The sequence below is a fragment of the Dreissena polymorpha genome, chromosome 12 (genome assembly GCF_020536995.1).
Source record: "Dreissena polymorpha isolate Duluth1 chromosome 12, UMN_Dpol_1.0, whole genome shotgun sequence".
NCBI classification, from domain to species: domain Eukaryota; kingdom Metazoa; phylum Mollusca; class Bivalvia; order Myida; family Dreissenidae; genus Dreissena; species Dreissena polymorpha.
The window spans coordinates 40,309,442-40,325,572 of NC_068366.1; the positions used below are offsets into that span (position 1 = coordinate 40,309,442).

General features: G+C 35.0%; 1 protein-coding gene and 1 long non-coding RNA gene across 4 annotated transcripts in view; one reads left to right on the top strand and one right to left on the bottom strand.

Moving 5' to 3' along the window:
- Positions 1–16,131, top strand: part of LOC127853028 (uncharacterized) — a 387,010-nt gene that overhangs the window by 48,142 nt on the left and 322,737 nt on the right. The window lies entirely within an intron of this gene.
- Positions 6,548–15,413, bottom strand: LOC127853045 (uncharacterized). Its single transcript, XR_008036410.1, has 7 exons — positions 14,653–15,413; positions 11,940–13,892; positions 11,123–11,426; positions 10,596–10,882; positions 9,887–10,286; positions 9,515–9,721; positions 6,548–6,888 (listed from the first exon to the last, which is right to left on the bottom strand). It is a non-coding gene; the product is annotated as an uncharacterized LOC127853045 (long non-coding RNA).

Sequence of the window (16,131 nt, forward strand, 5' to 3'; positions counted from 1 at the left end):
GTAACCATAAATACGCAAAGATATCAACATAAATAGTGAATAGGAGCGTTTCCATTATTAGTCAACATGGTAATGTACAATAAAAATGAGTGCTAGTTTGAGGACAGAATGACTAGTTTATTTGAATACATAATTCATCAAAACCTACCACAGCTTGATCCTCAACTAGTTCAGAACTGGTAGCCATAACTGATGTAGCTGTAGCTGCTACTGAAGATGATGTTACTGTAGCTGCAGCAGATGACGATGTGATTGTAGCTGCAGTTATTGTAACAGTAGCTGCTGTTGCTGTGCCAATACAGACACCAGTTGCTGTAGGTGGGGTTTTGTGCTTAGCTGGACTTTTTCTTTGCACAACTTTCTTCATCTGCTCTGCATCCATAGCATTCCCAGACAACTCTACAAATAAGCAAAATAATTTTGTTTAATTATGACATCTACTATAAGGACTTCCCTAACATCACTTACTTCTGATTTAACAACGAACATTTCTAAACAATTTCAAATCTGTAACATTTAACATCAACAAACATGCCACTTATTTCAATATGAAAATAAGTATAATAATTAAATTAAGAAAGTTTCAACTATGTTAGGTATTCTGTACACTCTACTACCTCAGTACCTGATTGAGACGACCTGTTCTGCTGCATGATCTGCTTAGCCCTCTCACGACTCAAAGCAGGCAGGAACGAGTCCTCTATCTGGATGGTTGGATTATCATCATCCATGGCCGCGGGTTCCTCAAAGCCCTCATCCAAGAGGCTGGCATCAGACTCGGTCTCACTAACAGGGTCTTGAGCACCTAGAGGCTTACCAGTTTGGCTGTATAGGTATTCAATACCAATCAGCTCTCCTGTAAACCAAAGAAGAACTTAAAGCGGGTATATACGATTTTTTATATGTGTTTAATTGTAATATATTGATAAAATATGTTACAATAACACAAAATAAGCAAAAAAATATATACATTAAAGCCGAATTTCATAAAATGCAGCAACGACAAATTAGCGCCCTGAGCCGATAGTGACGTACATATTTTCCTACAATAACCGCACTCTGGATCAGCAGACGATTTATTTCATAAATCAATCTCTGGGTTAATGGTCGCCATCTTTCGAACTACTTTCAAAAGTACAACAACAACAATAACAGTAGAAGACAATTTTAATTGCGAAAAGTTGAAAAATTGAGTACATGTGTCACGGTTGTTGAGTGAAAAAGTGTTATTTTCAACTGTGTATGAAACATGTGAACTGGTATTGGAATAACCGAATTGTTGGTGGAAATGGAATTTAGAAATATATCTAATAATTCATCATTGTGTAGAATTATCATCAGCATCATTTCTGTGGAACATTGCACTATTCAAAATACAAGTGTTTCATAGATATGGTGCTTTTGACATAGTTTACTAACCATCAAGACTGAAATGATTCATGCACACAGGTAAAGTACATAGTTGAATTTGTGCAGAATGTTTATTTTTTACAAATTATTATTTAATTTGACCAATTTATTTAAGATTGATTGCACTGAAACTCAAAGTCTAAAGCTTAGTAAGACACTTAAGCCAGTTTTCTGAGAAGAAACAATACTTGTTCAGAGTATAGCAGGCTCATGCGGCCTCTGGTTTATTTATTTGGCCTCGGCCTTTAACCTGAGTCGCTTTGATTTCTGGTGTTTAGCCCCCATATCATACCGTATATGTAGTTATTCATATTGTTTAAAGATTTTGAGAACCCTCACTCAGTGCCAGTGGGGATAAAACGGGGACCTTCTTATAGCTAGATGAATGCATCAAATATGCCAGCAACACTTTATAATCAATAACTTTATAATTGATGATTCTGTTCTGTTAACTACATTACTCATTTACCAAAACAATGTGAAACACATTTTTATGCCCCCAAATGAGGGCATATAGTGATCGCACTGTCTGTCCGTCACACTTTGCATTTAGGTTTCGAAAAAATGCTCATAACTTCTATGTCGATTCAGATGTAACATTCATATTTGGTATGCATGTGTATATGGCCAAGGCCTTCCCATACACACACAAATTTTGACCCGTTTGACCTTGAACTTAGGGTCGGCGTTTAGGTTTTGAAAAATGCTCATAACTTCTATGAAAGCGTTTATCGGGGGCGTATGTCATCCTACGGAGACAGCTCTTGTTTTTGCTACTGTCCTCTGCACAAACCATGATATATCTGCATATATGCATCCAACCAAATCAGTAAAACTATTTGTCACTTAATTACAGTAAACTTATTGCATGTTAATTTTTCAACAATATATATATACATGTATATATAATTATATGTAACAGATCTTGAAAAAAACACACATCAAACTTTAAATTGTTTTAGTAAATTATAGGCTTTTATTGGTATTGTGACATTCACACCACTCATGCATGCGACTATACAATTATACAACTATGGAACACATTATTTATGAGAAATTCCAATACATCAACATATCGTCTAAGATTAAAGGCAGACAATCTAGTGCTTTTTTGCTGCCATTTTTACTATTGCACATTTTTTCATTTTATGTTATGATGCATTGATCTTGTTTCTAAATTAACCAAGCAATCATGTTAAACTTTTGAAGAAAGATGTTGTCTGATAAATATAGAAAATATAATCACTACAAAGTGAACAAAATTCAGTTGAATACTGTGACCAACAAAGATTTGCCAAAGAGTAATTCAGATCATGATTTAAATTAAATACAAGTAATATGAAAGTCTGCCTATTGGATCCCAGTTAAGACTTATTTGTCAAATCTGCACATTAATTTTCCCTTAGCCATGTAGAATTGGGGACTAAATACCATCAAGTCATGTAAAAAGGAGCAGGGTATAGCACGCTGCTATTGATCTCTTGAGCTTTCACATGAATTTTATGGGTAATTTTCATACAACAAATGATATTATATAGTGTAATGATAAAGCATTATGAGCACAAATTATATCTCTTACTAGTGGTGCAAAAATCATTTTTTAAGTGCCACATTTCAAAAGAAAATTTATATAAAAAGGTATTATTAATTGTTAAAACGTTATAAAAGGTTATTTCAATTCACTAAAGCATTTAATTACAAGAACAAGTGCATTTTATGTCCATTACAATACATGTAACAGTATTGGCATTGTATTTATCTGCATTTGATGTGCATTTAATACACTTAAAAATGCAGACAAGACACACTTCTAACAGAAACAAATGTATTTTTTTCTGCATTTTTCCAGCATTAATACTCTTCAAGTGTATTTTTTATCATCCCAAATACACTTTACCAGGAAAAAGGTATGTTAAAATGCATTTTTAGTTTGTTTTAAGTATATTTTCAAATGCATTAAGACACTTTTCTTTTGCAAAAAATGTTGAACAAAAACTTGAAAATATTTAATATACTAAAGTGTAGTAATAATTAAAGTTTTGTATGAGCATCAAAAACAGTGTCAAATTCATACCAGTGCCTATTTAGTAGCAGTAGGCCTTATATGGTCTACTTGTGGTAGAAATAATGCATTTTGTATTATACAACATACATAAATTAAAAAATATAGCTGCCCATACAGTTCAATACAATTTTCAATTAACTACACTATGCAAAGTTGAAATATGACATCAAGCTTGGAATAATCTTTTCAATAATGAATAATATGCTGTTTTAATTTATAAGTGAAATAGACACTTGCATATAAAAACTGATTTTACATCAAAACTAAATGTTTAATTTGATTTTTAGCTCCACTGGCCAAAGGTCCTGTGTCCATCGTGCATCCATGCATAAACTTTTCCTAAAAAATCTTCTCCTAAACTACTGGTCCAATTCTGATGAAATTTCTTAGGAATGTTCCTGGGGTGAACCTCTTTCAAATTTGTTCAAATTATGCCCCTGGGGTCAAATTTGACTCTGCCCTGGGGGTCACAAAATTGAAAATTTGCTTAAATAAGGCCTATTTTGTGAAAACTTTCAAAATCTCCCGTCCATAACCATTGGGCCTAGGGCTATCAAATTTGGTATGTAGAGATATCTAAAAGTCCTCTACCAAATTTGTTCAAATTATACCCCTGGGGTCAAATTTGACCCTGCCCCGGGGGTCACAAAATTGAACATATGCTTATATAGGGTATATTTTGTGAAAACTTTACAAATCTTCTTGTCCATAACCATTGGGCCTAGGGCTACCAAATTTGGTATGTAGTGGCATCTTATAGTCTTCTACCAAGTTTGTTCAAATTATGCCCCTGGGGTCAAGTTTGACCCTGCCCCGAGGGTCACAAAATTGAACATATGCTTATATAAGGCCTATTTTGTGAAAACTTCAAAAAATTCTTGTCTATAACAATCCGGCCTAGGGCTATCAAATTTGGTATATAGTGACATCTAATAGTCCTCTACCAAATTTGTTCAAATTTAATCCCTAGGGTCAAATTTGACCCTGCCCTGGGGGTCACAAAATTGAATGTATGCTTATATAATGCCTACTTAGTGATAACTTAAAAAAAAATCTTGTCCATAACCATTAGGCCTAGGGCTACACAATTTGGTATGTAGTGACATTGTATAGTCCTCTACTTAGTTTGTTCAAATTATGCCCCAGGGGTCAAATTTGACCCTGCCCCGGGGGCCACAAAATCAATTATATGCTTATATAGTGCCTATTTTGTGAAAATTTTAAAACTCTTCTTGTCCTTAACCATAAGGCATAGGGCTACCAAATTTGGTATGTAGTGACATGTTATAGTTCTCTACCAAGTTTGTTCAAATTATGCCCCTTGGTGACATCTAATAGTCATCTACCAAATTTGTTCAAATTTAATCCCTAGGGTTAAATTTGACCCTGCCCCGGGGGTCACAAAATTGAACATATGCTTATATAATGCCTACTTAGTGATAACTTAAAAAAAAATCTTGTCCATAACCATTAGGCCTAGGGCTACACAATTTGGTATGTAGTGACATTGTATAGTCCTCTACTTAGTTTGTTCAAATTATGCCCAAGGGGTCAAATTTGACCCTGCCCAGGGGGCCACAAAATCAATTATATGCTTATATAGTGCCTATTTTGTGAAAATTTTAAAACTCTTCGTGTCTTTAACCATAAGGCATAGGGCTACCAAATTTGGTTTGTAGTGACATGTTATAGTTCTCTACCAAGTTTGTTCAAATTATGCCCCTTGGGTTAAATATGACCCTGCCCGGGGTCACAAAACTGAACATTCACTTATATGGGGCCTATTTTGTGAAAACTTTAAAAATCTTGTCCATAACCATTGGGCCTAGGGCTACCAAATTTGGAATGTAGTGACATCTAATAAACCTCTACCAAATTTGTTCAAATAATGCCTCTGGGGTCAACTTTGACCCTGCCCCGGGGGGTCACAAAATTGAATAAACGCTTTTAAAGTGCCTATTTTGTGAAATCTTTAAAAATCTTCTTGTCGGAAACCATTTGGACTATGGCTACCAAATTTGGTATGCAGTAACATCTTATAGTCCTCTACCAAGTTTGTTCAAATTATGCCCTTTGGGTCAAATTTTATCCTTACCCGCATGTCACAAAATTGAACATTATATACGCTTATATCTTGCTTATTTTGTGAAAACTTTAAAAATATTCTTGTCCTTAACTCTACTCTACCACATTTTGTATGTAGTGAGATATAGTAGTCCTCTACAAAGTTTGCTCAAATTATGCCCCTGGGGTTAAATTTGACCCAGCCCAGAAGGTCACAAAAGTGTACATGTGCTTAAATAGGGCCTATTTTTAAGTATTTGCACATGCAGAGAAATTTGTTTCAGCCTTTTTTCAGCAGTGGCGCGATACAGGGCCATCATGGCCCTCTTGTTTAAATACTCAAAAAATGAAACCGTGTTCATGCTTGCATGAACACAGTTTATAAATGCTGTCAGAATTATAAAATATGCAATTACTATAAATACAAATGCCAGGGAAAAGTGCTTTTTGTACTAAAAAATTCGAATGAATATTACAATAATACATTCTGAATACTTTAGTATGTAGTTAACAGTTTTGTCTGAGAAAATCACTAAATTTTATATATTTATTCAAATTCACATAAATCATATTTCAAAAACACATAAATACTTCAAATCCTTTCACACAATACTGAAAAAATGCACAGTTTCTGATTGTTATTGATTCTTTATTAATTTATACGTGTACCATTTTTTAATCTTGATGCATCCTCAATTGTATAATGCACATCTTAATCTGTTTTAACAATTATAATATAAAGATTAAGGCTGACTCAGTAAAATAATAATCCATGATTTCTGCAGTACTTGCAGACAAACTAGGAATACTGCTGTGGTATTATCTATCTATCTAATGGGATATTAATTTGGCTTCAATAGAAAAAAATCAAAGCATACACATGTATAAAATGTGTATGTATATATTAGTTAAACTTAAATTGATTGACCATCGATAAAAACATATTATAATATATGTTTATATATATATATATATATCCTTGTAAAACTAAAAATTAAATATGTATGTTTCTATTACATCATTTAGGACTTTTATTTTCGGACAAAGTAGAGTGAAGCTTAAAACTGTATCCAATTGTAAAAGTCAATTTTGGGAAAATCAACCTTATAATTAATTTCTGTGTTGGCCAATGTCATAATTGGTATAAAATGTATATTGAACTGGAAGTTTTCTTTATTTTAAATGATAACATTTGCTTGGTCAGCCATAATTGTCACAATCAAGTGGTCTTTTTACACTGTAGTTTTCTCACTGACTATGGGTTTGTTCTGAGAATGAGCCACACAAAATGTCGTTGGGGAGATGAGTTGTCAATTTTATGTTAATCAGTCTTTCATAATCCAGTATACCTGTAAAAAGGGAATTTGTAACTAATAATCACACAATATACACAACTAAAATTGTATGCATTTAAATTTATTTAGTAATGCACGTTAATCATTTTCCAAAAATATGTAGCAACATTACATTATATAATGCTGCAATACTAAAGTAATTAACTAATTAAAGGTCGCTGATGTGTAATGGATGTGGTGTCCACCTAATGATCTGGAGGTCACTGGTTTGATCCCCAGTGTGGGAGCATTCTTAAGAAATCTCCAAGAGACACCCAAGTACTGGTTCTATGCCCAGGAAACGAACTCAAGAGCATTTCACATACATGTACGTAGTAAGTACTTTAAATTTAATCGAACTAAAAATGGGTTAAAACTAACAACTGAAACCCTTATAAATACATTTTATTTTGAATCAAGCAAATGTGCAAATTCATTAAAAATAATGAGTAAAATTTAAAAATTCTACTTTAAAGTAATCATGATAATTTAGATCATTTTCAGAATATTTAATGATGATAATGATACAATTATATATTCCCTAAATGATAAAAATAAAACATGTAATGTTAATTTATGAAAAAAACGTTTTAATTTTATCAATATCATGGTAATTACAACTAGATACAGGCAATTAGATCAGAAACGTGCATTAATTATATTAATGAACAACCCAGACATTTGTAGTGATTTATGGTCACTATTTGATTAACGTTCTATACATGACCTGTCATAAAAGGTATTTTTTAGCCAGTACTACAATCGGCAATGATAGTCTGTATTTCATACATATTCCAACGTCTATTATCGATTCGCTTCCTCAAACTGAACAAATATTTAATGTTTTCATCGCGAAACGTAATGCATCCAGTTTCACTTTCGGTTTGGTTGGTTTTGTAAACACCGTAATTTCATATTAAAAATTGGATGATAGGGTGATTAAATAATAATTGGAAAGTAAATCACTTGGATAATAGGTCAAAATGCAACACAAATGAACGTTAATAGTGCTATTAATATCAAAGTTTCGGTAAAAAGTTTGGCGCTAGTTCAACGCGCATCGAATACAGCCTCATAACAATAGACTGACAACCTTTTGGGTAGTAAAGTAGTAATACAAGGCAATATGGCGACCGTTAGCCACGAGGCCTATCTTACGGAGGAATCCGAGATAGCCGATGTATCACGATTGCAATAACCGAAGCATTCGTCTTTGTATTATAAACCGTTAAACTACGAGGGGTGTTCCAGAAGTTCGTGGATTTTCGCTATAACTTATTAGTTTGCCGGTAAAAGTCAATGAAATTTACATATTATACAAACCATTTATCACGGACTTTATATATAAAAATGCATGAATTCCATAAAGCGCGTTTGAAACGCGTTGCCATAGAGACCTCAGTAACGACATGCGGCGCACGCGTATTTTTTATTATAAGTATGAGCGTTACGCGAATTTAAATTTGGTTTAAATGTCGTTGTAAATGTCTTACAGCCCGGATTTGGCCCCTATGGACTTCCGCGTCTTCCCGGAAGTTAAATCACAGTTGCGCGGTATTCGCTTTGCAAGTAAACAGGAACTTACAGTTGCAGCAAAGCGAATCGTGTCGTCTTTTGACGCTGACTGGTATAGAGACACTTTTACAAGTGGATTTCCCGACACATAAAGTGCATTCGCGTTGGAGGTGATTATGTGGAAAAGATTTGACAGTTGTTAACTTCATAATGTCATTGACTTTGAACAGAAACGTTACACGTGCGTCGGTGTGCGTATTGTGCACATGTTTAAATCTCTGATATATATTTATTGTTTTATGTATTTCCATGATATTTGGAGAGTAGATTTGGAAAGGACGAAATATTCTTAACATGCTATTTGTTTGTCCATTTATGTTACCAAATGAAAGTTATAGCGAAAATCCACGAACTTCTGGAACACCCCTCGTAAGTTTAGATGCACATCGTACATGTATGGTATACATGCTGGCGAATTCGGCTGTACAGCCGTTTTCAATTTCAGAATTAAATATCTGGCTTATTTCGCATTTTTCGACACATGTTCTTCTTAACTTTTATTTTAATTTATATTGAAATATATATATAATAAGTTTTTTTACACAGTTTATATAAATTCATAAATATTTGACAAAATCGTATATACCCGCTTTAAACGCAATAAGAAATAATTTTATATAATGTTCAAAGTAAACCACTTCATGTAACGCATATTTATTATAGTAACATTTATAGTTATTTCATGTCACAATTATGTTAAGACTAGAAAAGATCGTTCATTAAATAAAATATATAGGAATAACTAAAGTCCAGAGACATTATAATGGCTAGTATTTTATTTTCAGCATATTAAATACAGGACAATACATAGAACACAACATAAGGCATTAACATTGTTAAAGCTGTGGTCACCACCTTGGAATCATGGTCAGTAGAAAACATAGGGGGTTTAAACTGGTTTAAAGACGCGCCAAACCATCACACTAAGCCAAGCAATGAAAAGGAATAAAATGCTCATAAAAATTATAGTTAAGCCGATTTACTCCAAAATGTACAGCTGGTTTAATATATTAAACATGTCTGAGAATTTTGTGAAAGAAAAATAGCTTATAGAAATTCAAATTACCAGTGTATTTGTTTGGAGGCTGGAATGTAGGGAAAATATTCTTGTTAAAAAGCTCCTGACTCAGTCTGTTAGTGGCGGTCTTCAACCGTGCGTCATACAATACAGTTTCCTTCTCAGTGCTGGTTACAGCAATCTGTCTGTCTTCGTTCCAGCGCATCACGCCCTCCAGCAAGTAAGTCTGGAAGTTGATGGCGCTAGCACTGGTTCCTGCAGAACAATCACATAAAAAGTTCTAAATAAAGATTGTTACACTATTCTACAGAGTTATGTATTCAACAAGAGTATATGTATTGGATTTAATATTACACATACAAGTTTCTGGTATATTGTTCATATTTGAGGAGTAGTAACATGAAACAAATATGGTTTTACTCAGGTCTCAGAGACTCAGGTCGGTCCTGTCCAACTAGAAGATGGCAGCTGTTAGCTGACCCATGAATGTAGCATACAGTCTGTGGGTGTCCGTTGTGACCCCTACAGCAAGACGCCGCATGAAGTGCCACACGTCCAATCGCACGACAAGGTCAGGCCAAGCACTCCTGAAAATGTCCATCAGTGCGGACTTCCCGCAACAGTTGCTGTCCACATACAGCAGGACTGGCGGTAAAACATCAGCCTCCGAATAGCGTCTTATGATGCCTGACACCATCTCCTCCAGCCCACACCCTTCGATGGCTGTCATGACACTCATGAGTACCTGGCCATACTCATTACCCACGTTAGTGGACCACGCAGCTGTCCAATCAGCTTCACCCGCCAGCTTCTTGGTTACCTGAAATTATTTTTAAATAATTGTAAAATACAATGATAATTTTATTCAAAGGTTATTGTGTCTATTTTGAATAAGACATTACAATTTTATAAAAAAAACTTCATTAATTGGTATACTATTCTTTAATAGAACTTACGATGTTTTATGTAATTTGCAATCAACAAGTGTTGCTACGAAGTACTCAAAGTTATTATTTAACTATGGTCGTATAGTGATGAATTATGGTTACACAGTTTAGATCAGTGAAACAAATTACTGTCTTAGCTATAATTTAAAGCGCATTCTTCAATATCTTCCATCCATTCATACCTTCTTAGTAGAGTCAATCTTTAATACCAGACCAAAGATGGATGACACTGCCGCCTTGACCTCTTCCGACCGAGATAAAACCTCCTGCTGATAAACACGAAGAAACCACTGATATGTTGGTAATAGGTAGTGTGGGAGCGGCTCTTCGAAAGTTGTTGTCAAAATTAACTTAGACTGCACAGATTTGCGGTACAAAGCACAGTCGCTCATGTACTGCAGGTGTTGCTTTGTCCAACGTAAATTGTGCAGCTCGGTGATCTGCTTCTGAAGCTGAGTAGGACTGTTACCTGAAAGAATATTTTAAAGCTTCACATGTGTGTGGTTGGTTAATTTCAATCCTTTGTTTTATACAATAATAAGAATAGTAGAATAGACATGGAGAAAGAGTTCCATCCAAAAACTTACACCATTTTATGGAGACCAAGTGACTAACTGATCGACAGACAGAGTGAATCCAGTTACACGTACTGTGAATTTCATTTGTGGACGATATATTAAAATTTTTAGCTTAACACAGTCATGATTACCTAAGCCTCTCTGGCGCAACAAGTATTGACACGGTTGTCACATGCGCTATGGTACATCATCTGTACCGAAAACGAAGACCTGGTAGCCAGATCAAGCTGGTCCAATATGGCATCACTCCAGCCTATCTGATTCTTCTTGCACTTGATACAGTGCAAATTCTCAGTTGCAACAATGTAAAAAGAATCTATGTCCAGCACCATCCTGGGTAGCCGGTACAGACCCTGCTTGGTAAGATGGGTCACCCTGCAGAAGGGACAGGTCAGCGCCATCCTGCATAACCGCTGTGGGATCCATAGGAACAGCCTAAGTCCGAAATATCTAAACATGATTCCAAATGCAGACTGAAGCACAAAAAACTGATAAGAATAAAGGCAGTAGAAAACAAGAGATGTGTTCGTCAGAAACACAATGCACCCTACTGCGCCGCTTTGAATTTTTTATTTATTTTTTTGACCTTTGACCTTGAAGGATGACCTTTACCTTGAACTTTAACAACTCAAAATGTGCAGCTTCATGAGATACACATGCATGCCAAATATCAAGTTGCTATCTTCAATATTGCAAAAGTTATGGCCAACGTTAAACTGTTTTTTTTCGGACGGACGGACAGACTGACATACTGACTGACGGACAGTTCAACTGCTATATACCACCCTACCAGGGGCATTAATATGTATTACAACACTAACAATAACTATACATACTCTAGTAATATCGTGTATACATGATAAAAATAAACATTTATGCAGCTATTCAAGCCATATTGTGAAGTAAAACAGCTTCACTTAAGTTAATAGTTTATAAAATCATACACACCTGTCAAGCCTTGGCTTTTGGTTTGGTAGTGGCTGGGGCTTAGGACGGTAATGCCAAAAGCCATCTAGCTTTCTGTCATCCAGCTCTGGGTGGCCCTTACTGCTGTAAGTGAACAGGGATTTAGAAATCCACTGCTGGTCCACCTCTGGCACACAGGCTCGCCAGCTCTCGATGAAGGGAAATTCTGGAATTAAAGCAAAGTGTCTGTGTAATATTTAATATTTACTTATTTTGAGTGTTTGGAATTTGCAGTGTCATGATTTGGGAGGAACAGAAATATAAGCTAAACCATCGATACTTGCAAGCCATTGTTCCAGTAATTGATTTCACATGAAAAATGTGAGTTAAAAAATAATATTCTATGATGGTTTGTAGTCGAATAACCCACAGTAAGGAGTATAGATGCGTAGGAATTAAATCACGAGTGCAAAGCACGAGTGATTTGATAAAACGCATCTATACTCCTTACTGTGGGTTATTCGACGACGAGTGATTTGATAAAACGCATCTATACTCCTTACTGTGGGTTATTCGACTACAAACCATCAAAGAAAAATATTATTTTGATTCTAACACTATTCTGATTGATTTGGTTCAAGCTTTTGGACGTGAACTATATTGTTTAATACTCCGCCCTTCTTTGTACAAAGTTCACTATTTAGTGACGTCATTGAATTGTACAAACATATGACGTCGTTTTCATTCATAAATATTTTGCGAATGACATCACTTTCATTGAGAACAACAATCGTAGAAACTAAATGACGTCACGTTTATTGATGCTAATGAAAAGATGACATGCTATAAATGTTTCCTTAATTTTGTTTTTTAACAAATAACATTCTTTGCAGGCGTGGTTATGCCACTTATCACCAAATATACCATTTGTTGTTTCATTACACTAATATACATGCTACATTTATTACATTTCTTTTAGAGCGCATTTTAGCACGTTCATTTTACTGCAATATTTTATTCATTTATTCGGAACTATTTTCGAAACATTAAGCTCCGCCCAGGGGGGGGGGGGGGAGCTTGGTTGTCAATACAGACTGAGAGGCAGTGATGGTAGCTGGTGATGGCTTGGTTGCAGTTGCCTGTTGTGCACTAGTTGGCACTAAAGAAAAACTCACTGAAGAAGCTCCAAACCATTAACAAGATATATTTGTAAATTATTTTGTCTATAAAATAATATATTTTAATCAATAGTTATTTTAGTTATATAATAAAATAATGTCTAAACCATTTAATTTAATCATTTTATTCCAATAAACAACTTTTTGAATACAATTCAGTATTGTAATTTATACATCAAATTACAATAGAAGTAGAGACTTTTTACTAAACATTATATTTAATATAAAAAGAAATTTTGGCATTAAGGTTAAGAAATATTAATTCATTCCAGTCAGTGACACTTCAATGACATAAATAATTAGCGTGATTGTAGTGATGAATGATGAAAATAATTAAAAACTATGAAGAAGTAATAGCATATTAGAAATAAAATGAAAGGCTATCACTAAGCAATTAAAGGCAGGCAAAAGAAGCAAGAAAGAAAAGTGTTTTGTGAAGTAAATAAATATAAAGGTAAACATCTGTTAAATAAAAAGGCATGACAGAAACAAGATGCGTTTGTGAAACACAATGTCCCCCATATGACGTTTGACATTGTAGGATGACCTTGACCCTTCACCACTCAAAATGTGCAGCTCCATGAGATACACATGCATTTCAAATATAAAATTGCTAGCTTCAATATTGCAGAAGTGACATTACATGAGCAATTTTGACCCATATATTTGACCTTGAAGGATGACCTTGACCTTTCACCACTCAAAATGTGCAGCTCCATGAGATACACATGCATGCCAAATATCAAGTTGCTATCTTCAATATTGCAAAAGTATTCATAAAATAAGCGATTCGGGCCACATATATTTGACCTCTGACCTTGAAGAATGACCTTGACCTTTCACCACTCAAAATGTGCAGCTCCATGAGATACACATGCATGCCAAATATCAAGTTGCTATCTTCAATATTGTAAAAGTACTCATAAAATGAGCGATTTTGGTAACATATATTTGACCTCTGACCTTGAAGGATGACCTTGACCTTTCACCACTCAAAATGTGCAGCTCCATGAGATACACATGCATGCCAAATATCAAGTTGCTATCTTGAATATTGAAATACTGCAAAAGGGTACATTAAATTAGCAATTTTGACCCATATATTTGACCTTTGACCTTGAAGGATGACCTTGACCTTGAGCTTTCATCACTCAAAATGTGCAGCTCCATGAGATAAATATGCATGCCAAATATCAAGTTTCTATCTTCAATATTGCAAAAGTTATTGCAAATGTTAAAGTTGGCGCAAACAGACAGACAGACAGACAGACCAACCAACCAACCAACAGACAGGGCAAAAATAATATGTCCCCCACTACTATAGTGGGGGACATAAAAACTTGCAATTACGACTTGAGGTGAAACCGATATTAAAAATAGAAACACAACAAGATGTGTTTGAGAAACACAATGTCCCCCTATATGATGTTTGACCTTGTATGATGACCTTGACCTTGACCCTTCACCACTCAAAATGTGCAGCTCCTTGAGATACACACGCATTTCAAATATAAAATTGCTAGCTTCAATATTGCAGAAGTGACATTACATGCGCAATTTTGACCCATATACTTGACCTTGAAAGATGACCTTGACCTTTCACCACTCAAAATGTGCAGCTCCATGAGATACACATGCATGCCAAATATCAAGTTGCTATCTTCAATATTGCAAAAGTATTCATAAAATAAGCGATTTGGGCCACATATATTTGACCTCTGACCTTGAAGGATGACCTTGACCTTTCACCACTCAAAATGTGCAGCTCCATGAGATACACATGCATGCCAAATATCAAGTTGCTATCTTCAATATTGCAAAAGTATTCATAAAATAAGCGATTTGGGCCACATATATTTGACCTCTGACCTTGAAGGATGACCTTGACCTTGACCTTTCACCACTCAAAATGTGCAGCTCCATGAGATACACATGCATGCCAAATATCAAGTTGCTATCTTCAATATTGCAAAAGTATTCATAAAATGAGCGATTTTGGCCACCTATATTTGACCTCTGACCTTGAAGGATGACCTTGACCTTGACCTTTCACCTCTCAAAATGTGCAGCTTCATGAGATACACATGCATGCCAAATATGAAGTTGCTATCTTCAATATAGCAAAAGTTATTGCAAAATGTTAAAGTTGGCGCAAACAGACCAACCAACAGACAGGGCAAAAACAATATGTCCCCCACTACTATAGTGGGGGACATAAAGAGCAGGTGAAATTTATCAGTAAAGCAGCTAAGTGTTTATTACTAAGACAACAACCAACACCAGCTATCTATTGATATAGTAGAACAAAAGCCAAGGATATATAATTTCACAGAAAAGGTTTCACAGACACCGGATAAATACATCATTACCTCTTGTTGGATAAACGTCAGCACCACTATTCAAATAAATGACATTGAAAATGATTATTAATTATTGTACAAATAGTTGTAAAAAATAACAAATTACGTGCATCAACATATTTCTTCCACTTAAAAGTCATTTTAATTATGTAAAGAATACAGTAAATGTATTCAGTTTATTATGATAATTGCAAACTAGATTTAAGTATTTAAATAAGTTAGTTATTTTGCATTAGAAGTTAATAATCTTTTCTAGCAGCCTCCATCTGTTCAATCTCCCACACAAGCACATCATCGCTCATTTCCTTCCTGGGGGAAAACTTTGCCTGAGCAAGGTTTGGTCTGAGAGGTCGAAGGCGGGCAGACTGTTCCCGCAACTGCTTACAGGCCAGGTCAGCAGGCATCATGCTGAACAGCTCTGCCTTGGTGGTTGGAGTACTGGCAGTGGGTGTCGGCATTTTTTCCTTCTTTGCCTTGTGGTGCTTTACAGCCTCCTTGCCTTTAACAGTTAAAAAGTTATTTGGTGCCTTATATGCAATTACTACAACAGACCAACAAATCTAAAACAGAAACAACTACTGACTACCAAAAATACATAGTTACAAACTCAACATTGGAGTGTTTTGGCAAAAAAATTTCTTCTGATAAAATAAGGAATGTGAAGTATATGCATTTACTCAAGCGAGTTATGTACAT